At 41.7% G+C, this 13,496-nt stretch overlaps 1 protein-coding gene across 3 annotated transcripts in view; it reads right to left on the bottom strand.

Moving 5' to 3' along the window:
* LOC122871898 (protein NLRC3-like) overlaps positions 1 to 13,496 on the bottom strand; it is a 43,237-nt gene that overhangs the window by 14,317 nt on the left and 15,424 nt on the right. Inside the window, exon 1 of one of the 3 annotated variants that reach the window (XM_044187471.1) lies at positions 10,704 to 10,796. The exons of the other annotated variants lie outside the window; for them this stretch is intronic. The gene's annotated coding sequence lies outside the window, so the exon portion shown is untranslated. Of the gene's footprint in view, positions 1 to 10,703; positions 10,797 to 13,496 lie in introns of those variants that run through there. 3 annotated transcript variants of the gene reach the window in all.

Genomic DNA, 13,496 nt, shown 5'->3' with positions numbered 1-13,496 from the left:
CATGAATCAAAGTAAAAACACACTTACACTTCCTCAGACCTGGTCTCAGCCATCGGACTCCACCGGGCTCCACCCTGAAAGGAGGAGGGGGGTCAGACCAGCACGTCCTCTTTCAGCATGCAGACATGGACATTACATTACTCTCATACACATCTACACAATCTGTGCCTCCGGCCTGCTTCTCCCTGCCCCCCCTGCTCCTCTTCCCCTCTGCCTCTCTCCTCAGACACTGAGATCTTTAAATATCAAAGTCCCAGAAGTTCCCAAGAACTAGAAGAGCGACTTAGTGTCTGCAAATTTCATATATTATTACTTCATACTTCTTATATATACATCATACAGTTTTAACGAAATATAACTGCTTTGGAGTTATTGGAAGGTTTATTTTTTCTCTTTTGATGGAGCTAGGCTAGCAGTTTCCCCCCTTTTTCCAGTCTCTAAACTGGCAGCTAGTCAGGCAATTATCATGTTTGTTCCTGGAGATGTTCTCCTTGGAGAGCAAAGGAAAAAGGCTTCCTACATATGTGATTGTTCATGCAAGGCTTATATCCACCATTAACCAAAAAAAACTCCTATATCAGACTGATTGTCTGTGGCTGCAGCAGGCCTCTTCATACCTGAGAGTGTCCAGTCTCCTTTGTGGATCCTCCAGTCCTGCAGACAGCAGCTTCACTCCTGAGTCTCCTGGATGATTGTAGCTCAGGTCCAGCTCTCTCAGATGGGAGGGGTTGGAGCTCAGAGCTGAGGCCAGAGAAGCACAGCCTTCCTCTGTGATCAGACAGCCTGACAGCCTGCAAACACACAAAACAACACACATGGCAGATCATCTGAGGGTCCTGCTGCGTCCGACAGATACAAGAGGACACTCTCCAAATAAATGAATAAATAAATACAGTGACTGAATCAGGGATTCAACAGTAACCATGACATTGTGATCTAAATGACAGAGACAGACAAGACAGTAATGATACATAAGACACAATATGTGTACCTTGCATGTAGAGTGCATGGAGAAATTAAAACTCTCCTGGAAGAAAACATGAATGCTTTAGTCCTACTTAAAACATGGGGTAGTGGTGCACTTCAGCCTCTTGTGGCTGAATTGGGTTTACAACAACAAACACTTAAAAACATTATCCTGGCAAAACCAGTTTTTTCACCTGCTCTTAAGTCATAAACACAGGAGAGAAAACAATTTAGATCAGACTTAGAAAATCAATCACCAGAATCCTTGTGCAAATGAATTCTCTGAGTCTAGAAACTATTGCTGAAGTTAAGGTAAAGCTTCTTTGACAAATTGTTATGGTCTTCGGGTAGCAGCTCTTTATATTGTTATGTTTTACTGGGGTGCAGTCTTTTCCTCTGTCAGTTAGGGCTGGTCAACACGTCATCCGCTCCTCCCGAGGGATTCCTCCCTGGTCAACACCTCCGGACTGCCCACCCGTGTTTGCGCCCTAGTCTTCCACGTCTTCGGCTGGTGCTTCCTCTTTTCGTCACTGATTCCAGCCACCAACCCCAAGCCTGTCCGATCATCACTCAAGATGATAAAAGCCGCTTTGTGGAAATGCCTGAGGCACCTGTGAGTTAATCTGAGCAGTCCGCCTCTGTGTCTCTCTGTTGTACCGTTAACTTAGTTAGCTCTGAAGCTAACTTAGACTCTTTTGGTGTGTGTGTAAAATAATGTTAATTCATATGAGGCACTAGTTTAGTGGGTTCAGGATCTGGGCAGTAGATTTACGTTGTTATTTTCATACATCCATTATTTTCGCACCACACGTAGGTAATTTGACTGTCTGGTTGAACACTAGGTCTTATGAGTGGCTGCGAGTGTGTGTTTTATTTCGACAGGTAAGAGTAGTGGAAGCCAGGTAGGCTTTTATTTAATTTTCAGCAACCTTTCCCCTTGTTCCTCACCACACTTGACTCATTTTCTGTTGGTTATTTGGTATTTAACTGTTGAGCAGAAGCTTGTAATTTTGTAACTTCTACTATTGTCAGTACGCTAAACAATGAATGGAAGTGCTTGCCTGACTTCATCTGCAGCATGTTGCTTCCCTTATTCCTAGTCACCTGCAGGGTTGTAACACAAATCCTATTAGCAGAAACAATCCTACACAGGTTAGCTGTTTATCAGCTAATGTAAACCACATTTTAAATGGTCATCAGTTGAATGGGTAAATGAATCCTGACCTGAGAGTTTCCAGTTTACAATGTGGACTCTCTAGTCCAGCTGTCAGCAGCTTCACTCCTGAATCCTGCAGGTTGTTGTTACTCAGGTCCAGCTCTCTAAGACTAGAGGACTGGGAGCTGAGAACTGAGGACAGAGCTTCACAGCTTCTCTCTGAGAGGTTACAGACACTCAGTCTGGAGAGGAAACAATGAACAAGTAGACAAATAACAGTTGTGTTAAAATGCTCAGTCTGGACTTTTGGTGATACAGTATATATAATATCTTCTCCGCACATTAAAATCCTTGCTGTTTTACTCTGAACATGTTAGAGATGTGACTGAATCAGTAAAAAAAACAAGAAATGATAATAAGGTGCATGATTTCCAAACAAAAATAACGTTCTCTGTCTCAATCTGAATTCATATTTCATGCTGTACAATATGTGAACCTCAATTAGTACAAAATAGATTGGAAAATTCAAAGACTTTCTGTACTGTGAAATTTGAAATCCTGACAGAAGAGATTCAGGAACCGTGATGAGAGAGGCTGTTGAAATCAAACAGAGCTTAGAGAAATCATTTTAAAACATTGAGACAAACTGTGACTTAATCTGACCTGAGAGTTTCCAGTTTACAATGTGGACTCTCCAGTCCAGCTGTCAGCAGCTTCACTCCTGAATCCTGCAGGTTGTTGTTACTCAGGTCCAGCTCTCTAAGACTAGAGGAGTGGGAGCTGAGAACCGAGGACAGAGCTTCACAGCTTCTCTCTGAGAGGTTACAGACACTCAGTCTGGAGAGGAAGTAATGAACAAGAAGACAAATAACATTTGTGTTAAAATGTTGAGTCTTGACTGGGGATGGGGATTGGTCATTTTTATTGATATTGATACCATTTTTGAGACCGCTTAATGTTCCGAGTCTTTATCGATACCACTATTGATACTTTTCTATTAATTTGGTGGAAAGTGGGTGGTGCTGGGCATTTAAGTGAAAAGGATTACACAGGGCCCCTTCAACACAACTATACTATATACTTTTATACTACTATAACTATGAGAATAGTAAAATATTATATCAGCAGCAATAAATGTCCAACAAATTCTTTACAACAATAAAGATGGGGTGAGCTTGAGCTGACCACCATCTAAATGAATGAAGTTGGCGAATGTTAAACATATTTTACATATTTTATTAAAAACGACTCTCAGCCCTTCTATCAGTCGGAAGGCAAGTGACACATTTTTAATTTGATAAAATGTGCCAAGCCTCTGAGCACTTTGCACGTTCAGCCATCCCAGCAAGCAACCAATTGACCAAATTAGAAATGATGCAAACAAAGGCATGAGGCAATTAAATTCTTCCTCGTTTAGTTTAACGGCGGTTGGCAGACAATTCAATTGAATTTTAGAATTTTATCAGACAACCCATGTATGTTTGTGCACCAGTGATTTGATTTAAATGACATGACTCTCATCTCTCTCATAACGTTACGTCATAGGACCCGCTAGTCTTGATAGCAGTATCGATAAGATCGGACGTTATTCATTTTTGGGTTTTGAGAAATTTGGAACTGGGTCTCGATCCCCATCCCTAGTGGATCACTTTTGATGTTACAATAATATAAAATAAAAAAATTATATAATCTTCTCAGCACATGTTGACATGTTAAACTTCTTGCTGTTTTACTCTTTTTTTAGTGATATTCTCAACAGTTATAGTGAAGCAGTCGTTGGCAATGAATTTCTTAATTCTCAGGCTCCTTCAACAATACTCAAACAATTTGTATAAGAAATAAAATAAATCCAGGGGTTACTTAACGATAACAACTCCTTCCACATAAGTAAAGAATCTATTATAAGGTCAAGTCATTTTTTTAAATTTATATAGCCCAATATTACATTTTTAAAAATAATCATTACATGAGTAAAAATAATCGCATGTTTAGTAAAGAAAAATGTATCCGAGATAAGTAGGGAAGGAACGTGTTTGTAACTGGGGAAATAGAAGAACAACTCATAACTTTGATTAATGTATACAATCCGCCTGTAGAAGGAGCAGATATTCTGAAAAGAATCCTCTCCTTGCTAATGACGGTCTTTAAAGTGACAATGTGGAGCGTACTCTTAACGTCATCGATTATACAGCAAAAACAAAAGCAACAAATGTTGTCATTGATGTTAGACGTCAAAGAAGCTTTTGAGAGGGTGTCATGGCCCTTCTTATTTGGAACATGTGAGAAATGTGGATTCCACCAAACCTTTATTCAATGAAGAAAATGTATAAAGAACCAAATGCAAGAGTAAGAGTGAATGGGAAGCTCTAAGATTTGTATTTTAAAAGAGGGGAAACAGACAAGGGGACCGATTATCACCACAAATATTTGCTTTATGGATAGAAAACTTAGCCGAAAGCATTAGGAAAAATAGGAGGATGAAGGGGCTCACAGTACAGGAAGACGAACAAAAACCAGCACTGTACGTGGATGATATTATAATGTACCTCACAGACACAGACATATATAACTCACTACCTGTGTTACTAGAAGAAATTACAAATTATGGTGCTCTGTCTGGCTATAAGCTAAATCTAAATAAAACCATACCTAATAACTTGGATTACTTACATCACTGTAATGATTCTATTTATGCCATTATACATAACTCCTACATGCTTTAGCATTTGGGAGGGGCTGCTGAAAGAATTTATATGGAACGAAAAAAAGAGTCAAACTCAAAGTCCAAACCAAAAATCATGTAATTTAATAAATGATTAATACGCAGCACAGGTAAAACCAATTTTAATATGGACTAATTATTATTTTTAATTAATAGTATTATTACCATTACCATTCTTGGCAAGCGACCATTATCACCATCCCAACTACCCGCTCCCAGCAAGAAACCCCCGTTCTGCTGCAAAGAAAAGAAGCGTTATATAAAGAAGCAAAACAAGAGTAAATATTGGTGTGGCTTTCCACCGCTGGAGACAGCTCTTGGCAAGTAAAGAGATGCGGTTTGATGCTGAACTCGCTACGTTTCATTTAGACTGGTAAGTAACATCTAACGTTGGCTATTTAGCAAAATGTATCTTTAGTGCAACTAATGACAACACAAATCGTACCAAATGGCGTTGATATATGATTTTTATGTGGCTGTTTTCTTGCTACTAAGGTCTTACTTAAACTGAGCTAAGGAAGCTATAATGTAAACTATAGGCCAACACCACACGAGATTGTAAGAATGTTGTTATTTTGACCCACTCTCAGAGTTTCAGGAGTTTGGTTGAATTTTGCGTATTCTTGCCCTGCTGTTAGTTAGTAGTTTGCTTTTTGTTTTATAACTGATGACTGTAAATTGAGACTGTATGAACTCAGTAGTAGATGACTAAAAAAATGTTGATCGGTTCACCATATTGTAACCACTTGGCATTAGTGTTATGAGATGAGGCAAGATTGAAATTTCGGTATACATTTCTGAAGACATTGCAAAGTTTATTATGTGTTTCTAACTATACACAATCTTGAACAGCGTCATTAGTGTAATTAGAGGGGGAATGGAAGGATGGGAGAAGATTTCTGTACTGTAAAATTTAAACACAAAAAAGTACGTTATTTATTTTTTTCTCCTGTCGAAGAGTATAATCATGAATGAATCCCACTTACAGAGCTTTCTTGGAGGCTTTGAGCACTGGCAGCAGAAACAGAAGAGCCTCCTCTGAAGCAGAGTATTTTTTCAGGTCAAACACGTCCAGATCCTTTTCTGATGAAAGTAAGATGAAGACCAGAGCTGACCACTGAGCAGGAGACAGTTCATCTGTGGAGAGACTTCCTGAACTCAGGGACTGTTGGATCTGATCCAATAGAGAACGATCATTCAGTTCATTCAGACAGTGGAACAGATTGATGCTTTTCTCTGCAGAGGGAGTCTCTTCGATCTTCTTCTTGATGTACTCGACTGTTTCCTCACTTGGTTTTGAGACACTTCCTGTCTGTGTCAGCAGGCCTCGTAGGAGAGTCTGATTGGACTGCAGTGAGAGTCCCAGGAGGAAGCGGAGGAACAAGTCCAAGTGTCCATTTGGACTCTGTAAGGCCTGGTTCACAGCACTCTGGTACACGTGTGTCACTGCAGATTCATCGTAGGTTGTTCGTTGTTCTGACATCAGATTGACACCAGAGCTGATGAACGTCAGATGGACATGAAGAGCAGCCAGAAACTCCTGAATGCTCAGATGGATGAAGGAGAACACCTTGTCCTGGTACAGCCCTCTCTCTTCTATAAAGATCTGTGTGAACACTCCTGAGTACACTGAGGCTGCTCTGATATCGATGCCACACTCTGTCAGGTCTGATTCGTAGAAGATCAGGTTGCCTTTCTGCAGCTGCTCCAAAGCCAGTTTTCCCAGAGACTCAATCATCTTCCTGCTCTCTGGAGTCCAGTGTGGATCCGTCTCAGCTTCTCCATCATACTTGATGTTCTTCAGTTTGGACAGAACCACCAGGAAGTGGATGTACATCTCAGTCAGGGTCTTGGGCAGCGCTCCTCCCTCTCTGGTCTTCAACACCTCCTCCAGAACTGTAGCAGTGATCCAGCAGAAGACTGGGATGTGGCACATGATGTGGAGGCTTCGTGATGTCTTGATGTGGGAGATGATTCTGCTGGCCTGCTCCTCATCTCTGAATCTCTTCCTGAAGTACTCCTCCTTCTGTGGGTCAGTGAACCCTCTGACCTCCGTCACCATGTCAACACACCCAGGAGGGATCTGATTGGCTGCTGCAGGTCGTGTGGTTATCCAGAGGCGAGCAGAGGGAAGCAGTTTCCCCCTGATGAGGTTTGTCAGCAGCACATCCACTGAGGTGGACTTTGTAGCGTCAGTCAGGATTTTTGTGTGGTGGAAGTCCAGAGGAAGTCGACACTCATCCAGACCGTCAAAGATGAACAAAACCTGGAACTCTTCAAACCTGCAGATTCCTGCTTCTTTGGTTTCAGTAAAGAAGTGATGAACAAGTTCCACCAAGCTGTACTTTTCCTCTTTCAGCACATTCAGCTCTCTGAAAGTGAATGGAAATGTGAAGTGTATGTCCTGGTTGGCTTTGTCTTCAGCCCAGTCCAGAGTGAACTTCTGTGTTAAGACTGTTTTCCCAATGCCAGCCACTCCCTTTGTCATCACCGTTCTGATTGGTTCATCTCTTCCAGGTGAGGGTTTAAAGATGTCTTCTTGTCTGATTGTTGTTTCTGGTCTGTCTGGTTTCCTGGATGCTGTTTCAATCTGTCTGACCTCATGTTCATCGTTGACCTCTGCAGTCCCTCCCTCTGTGATGTAGAGCTCTGTGTAGATCTGGTTCAGAAGGGTTGGGTTTCCTGCTTTAGCGATCCCCTCAAACACACACTGGAACTTCTCCTTCAGCTGAGATTTAAGTTCACGCTGACAAACACCAGAATGACTTTCTGAACAAACACACAACAAATAAGATCATTAAGTGATTTATGAATAAATTATGTCTGTGTAATTCCCCTAAAGAATTCATATCTAAACATATTTCCCTCCATCTCTTGAGACATCAGTAAATGGCCCATTTATCCAGCATGTTGAATCTTTAGAGAAATCCTCTTACTGCTCTGCAGACGGTCAGCCAGCTCCTCCTGCTTCATTCTCCTCAGGAAGTGCAGTGTGATCTTCAGAAATGCCTCTCTGCTGCTCCTCCTCTGCTCTTCCTCCTCACCGTCCAACACCTCCTCATCCTCCCTCTGACTCTCTAAGCATTCTGGGTAATCTGATCTCAGAACCTTCTGGATCTTCTTCAGCTCGTTCTTCACAAAAGTGACAATGTTCTCCTCCAGCAGCTGGAACAGAATATTATATGAATGAAACAATCAAACTAAAATCATGGAACCAAACATCAGATGCATGTTGGACAGACTGACAATCCACTGGTCTAAAAAGTGCACTGGGAGATTATTGTGACCAGAAGAGATGTAAAAGTAGTTGTTGTACATGTACATGTACCGACCATAAATATGGAGTCCAGGTGCGTTTGATGCTGCTGGGCAGACTGACCACTGGGAACCTCTGAGCTCTCCTGGTCGACTCTGTGGAGGAATCATGAAGAATTAGAATAATTAGAAGAATTATGTTTGTCCACACTGAGACAAACACAAGCTAAAGGTCCTTTGAGTTAAAGTGTTGATTACAACATTGAATCAGATGGTTTCCTCTGATTACAGTGTTGGTCATACTGCTGATCCCACTGTGATTCAACAGTCCTGTCTGCATTTCTGCGCAGCTTTCAGTTTACTGTGTTGGTTCACCAGCTTGTCTGGTTTAGTCCCTCCAGCTCTTCTTGACCCCTATAATTCTCTGGACATCAACGCGTAGCTCACACAAGCTAATTACATCTCATCTTATCTGTCCAATTCTCATCTTATCTGTCCAATAGGAAATCTTAATAACTTAATGTCATCCTTTTCCCATATCAATTACGGTGTGCCTCAAGGTTCAATTCTGGGACCAATATTGTTCTCCTTATACATGCTTCCCTTGGGTGATGTCATCCGCAGACATGGTATTTCTTTTCATCGTTATGCGGATGACACGCAGTTGTACCTCCCTATCAAGCCCACTGACCTTAGCACGCTGAGTTCTCTGCAGGACTGCCTGTCTGACATAAAACACTGGATGTCGATAAATTTTCTTCAGCTCAACTCAAATAAAACTGAAATCCTTGTTATTGGGCCCTAACACATCATTAAACAAATACTGCCATCTACTGGTAACCTGTCACAACATATCAAGCCTGTTGCAAGAAATCTTGGTGTCCTGTTTGATAGCAATTTATGTTTTGAGCAACATATCACTAAGCTTGTCCAATCATATTTTTATCACCTAAGAAATATTGCAAAAATACGATCTACGATCTTTTATCTCCTCAAGCCTTGATTACTGTAATAGTCTGTTCACTTGTCTTAATCAAAAAACTTTGACACGACTGCAGACTGTACAGAACTCAGCTGCTAGGCTGTTAACCAGGACCAAGACGTACAACATCATAACACCTGTTTTAGCCTCTTTATATTGGCTCCCTGTTGGTTTTAGGATTGATTTTAAGATCTTGTTGATTACTTTTAAGGCTCTTCATGGCTCCAGACTGTATTTTAGACCTTGTAATCCCTTATGAACTTTCACGTAGTTTGAGATCTTCGGGCAGGGGTCTCCTGTCTGTTCCTGAGTCCAGGATGGAAACTAAAGGGGAAAGAGCTTTTGCTATCAGGGCCCCGAGGCTCTGGAACAACCTGCCCCGAAGACATTAGGTTGTCTGAGTCAGTGTCTTCATTTAAGTCTCTTCTCAAAACACATTTTTATCTGAAAGCAGATCCTGATTTTACCTGAACTGGTTGTTTATTTTACTGTTTATTTTATTGCTTTTGTGTATTTTATGTATTTTATCTCTTTATATTTCGTCATTCACTGTGGCATTTTATTTCTCTTGTTGTGAAGCACTTTGTACTTTGTTTTGATAAGTGCTCTATAAATAAAGTTTTATAATTATTTATTATTATTACATGCTATCTGTCCTGTGCAAATTGTTAGTGAGTCACAATAAACTTAGTAGCAGGTGAAGTGAGTGAAACAGGATCACCAAAGAGAAAACCAGAGAATTCTGGATGAAACCAAAGCTGAGGGTGATTTCACACTGAACTGTGTGTCAAATGAAAGCTAGAACGTACTTCTCTAGGCTACAGGTAAGCAAACAGGTACAGGTGTTGTTCATTGAAGCTGGTATGGTTGTTTCTTTTACACTTGTTTACACACGTGCCGAGTGTATTTGTTTCTGATCCGTTTCAAACCCATCTCTCGACAGGAAATTTGATCGAACAATCAGCTGGTTTCACACAACACATGTTTGAGCTTTGGTAGAGGTGAACATCGTCTCCTCTTTGAGCTTCTGCAGCCTGCAGTGATCCATAACAGCCGTCTCTGCATCGACAGACGTCTTCACAGAGGCAGAACTCCAGCCTGACGTGACGCGCCGTGATGCAGCCGTCAGTGTTGTACTTTACTTTGTGAATCCATCAGCAGCATCAATAAGAAAGCAGCTGTGTTTCCTCAGACTCTCTGTGATGGTTAATTCTGCGCTTTAGAGCAGCTGATCACAGTCCAGCTGTTATCACCGACATGTTTCCATTTCTGTTGTCACATGACTGAAAACTAGAAAATGTTGATTTGATGGAGGAACTCAGTGGAATCAGGGTTAGCCATCGTTAGCAGCTAGCATCTGTTAGCCTCAATAAAATCACTGTTTTATTCTCATGCAGTCATCAGACAGCAGTCAGAACGTGTGTGTGGAGAAAATGTTAAACTGAAGTCAAGAGCTGAAGACTGGTTATACTGGTTATACTGGGCAGCTTTCACATGTGAGAATATAAATGTATGTGAAGAAGAACGATGCTGAAAATAAACGAACAGGTTTAATAAAACTTCTCTGGATAAATAACAGTTAAAACATGAATCAGTGATATTTTAAAGTTTTAACAGATTACCTCTTTGCAGCAGAGGGTTTGTCAGCAGCGACACTGTTGGCCTGTATTCTAACGTTTGCATTACTAGACTCACCACAAATATCCTGACTGGTATTTACAGACTTCAAAGAGCAGTTTCAGACTAAAGAGACTTTGGAAGATCCCCATTTGATTTGTGTAAGTCAGACTGCTGAAGCCTCATATTATCCTCAGCTGAACTTTACAATGTGTTTTTACACAGAACCAGGACTGGATTTTGTCCTCCACCACTTCCATTGAAATCACATGAGGAAGAGATCTGTTCAGGGCCAGTGTGCACAGGAGGACCAGTTCCAGCCACCAACAACTCTTTCAGTGTACATGTGGGCACGTCAGTGTTGTTTCGGGACAGACTGGAAAACACGTCAACCTGTCCTTTAATACTAATCTTCCTCTGACCTTCATCATCATCATTCTAGGAGAACAGGAACATTATGAGGACAACTGGTCAGACTGGACTTAATGAGGACAAACATCAGCAGAGAGCAACATGAGGAGGGAAATATGAACATTTTAGGTCAGACTGTCCAACACTTTTAATGCTGACAACTACTTACTGTCTGGCAGAGAAATGTCCTCGTTTAAAATCAGTAATAATTTCCTTTGACCAGTCACTCCTGAAGGACACACAGCTGGGCTCAGGTCCAGGTCCAGCAGAGTCTGGTCTCTGCTGCTCTGGGCTTGAACACAACACACACAGAGCTTTGAGTGTGAATAATGATGGTGCAGTGATCTGAGTGCTGAGCTCTGACATGGAGAAGAGTCATGGACAGTTAGAGATCCTCATCTCACCTCTGAGCTCTGGTCTGGCTGCCATGTTCCCCACACAGACTGGTTTTAGAGGGAGGGGCTCCCTCCTCTCTGTCCTCACACTGATTCATGCTGCTGAACTCACATCCACATCAGCTCACACACACTTTGATCTGGAGAGGAAACACAAATCCTTCATCTGCACATCAGCTGAACATGAATGGAAAACTATTAACCACAAAAACTAACAAAAAACTTTTTTTCAAGACGAAAATGAGACTACAGCTAAATAAAAAGTGACCTTTATAAACCTGAACTATGACAAAATGATGTGATTTTCTATCACAAATAAAAACTAAACAATCATGTGAAAGACGGACAAATGAACTTATTACTGTTTTAATTCAAAGTTTTATTGAATGAGCTGCAGAATCACACGCTGTAGCTCCTGATTGGTTCAACAGTTTCCTCCAGCAGCCAATAATATCTCTTGTTCAGAGGTTGATTTATCTGTTTGACCTGTTGCCGTTAACAAGAAGCCTCTTCCATTCTGTAACGTTCTGTCTCCGTCAGTAATGTTATCTGATTATTCATGGACTGAATTAATCTACAGTCCGCTGAGAGTTCGACAGGAAGCAGCAACAAACAGCTGAGACAAACGTGCAGGCAAGTTAAGTCTCAAACATTAGACATTCCCAATTTGAATTCTCATTGTTTAATCATTGGGGGGGACTTCAGTTGTGTCCTAAACCCAAAACTGGACCAATCCTCTAAACCCATTCAGCGACTTTCCAGGTCAAAGATCCATCCACCCATTGCTACTCTTTCTCCCCCCGTCCACCAATCGTATTCACGGATCAATTATTTTCCTCCTCCTCTCCTCAAACCAGCAGCTGGCAGCAAACAGACACCTGAAAACTGGTTTTCCTGCGTTCCACAGCTGACGAAGCGAGAACAGAGAGAAGGGCTTGGTTTGTTGGCACAACTTCAGTTTAGACTCATGCATTCAAAATGGCTTCTGTCCTGCTCAGCTCCCCTTTAACACAGAAAAGTCTGAAGAGAAAACTACAAAATGACAAAATGGCTCCCACCTGCAAGGGCCTCCGACTATAGAAGGACTGGCAAGATATTCCTGAGCATTTCTGGCCATCCGTCGGCCATTTTGGTTTTGAGCCATTTTTGTTGCACTTACAACGGCTGGCCAGAGGGCGGCGGTGTTTGGGATGACACACTAGCGTCCACTGTGGTGGCTGATGTGCAACTAAACCATCAAAACCCATGCACATCCAAGAAAACGGCTCCTGAATAGCGGTCCACTGTAGTGACCACTATGCTGAATGACAGCTGAGACCTGGACTGGGTCTTCAGTGAAACCAGGTCAGTCTCAGTGTTGGAAGGTTTCTGTATTTGAGCTCTTAACACTTCATCCACGCCGTAACTTCAGAGCATTAAGAGTTAAAGATAAAGCTCAGCCAAGTTGATCCAAGCTGTCAGACCAGTTCAGACACTCGCTGCATTCCTCACTGATGACGGAGCTCAGACCACAATCAGACTGCTGTCGGTTCTACTTGAGAAACATTAACAATATTACGTGGAAATCTTTCTAAAATCACTGTTCTTTAACTCGGAGAGAAATTCTACAGCATGCTTCAAACGGCCAATCAGCATCAAGAAACATCTCTACTGTACAGTTTAACAGCGTTACATCACAATGTGATCAAAGTGTTCATCAGACATTTACAGATTCCTCTGGTCGGATTCTCACCTGCTGAACTCACTTCAGGTCAACGTAGAGACACTTTCCACCTTCACATGTGTAGGAAACACTCGTCCGTCCTGGTGTCTGTGTGCTGGTCTGACCAGAGGACGCCGTCACACCCTCATAACATCAGAGTCAAAATCTAAAACACATCCGTGTGACGTCAAAACCAGTCTAACCTGTGGCAGAAACCCAGTCAGCGTCAGAAATCACACATCAGAGGGTGGAGTTCTACTACCTGTCCACTAGGTGGTGCAAACTAAGTT

This window comes from Siniperca chuatsi, linkage group LG24 (genome assembly GCF_020085105.1).
Source record: "Siniperca chuatsi isolate FFG_IHB_CAS linkage group LG24, ASM2008510v1, whole genome shotgun sequence".
Lineage (NCBI taxonomy): Eukaryota > Metazoa > Chordata > Actinopteri > Centrarchiformes > Sinipercidae > Siniperca > Siniperca chuatsi.
Note: the sequence above shows the minus strand (reverse complement) of the source record. Positions and strands in the feature narration are given on the sequence as shown.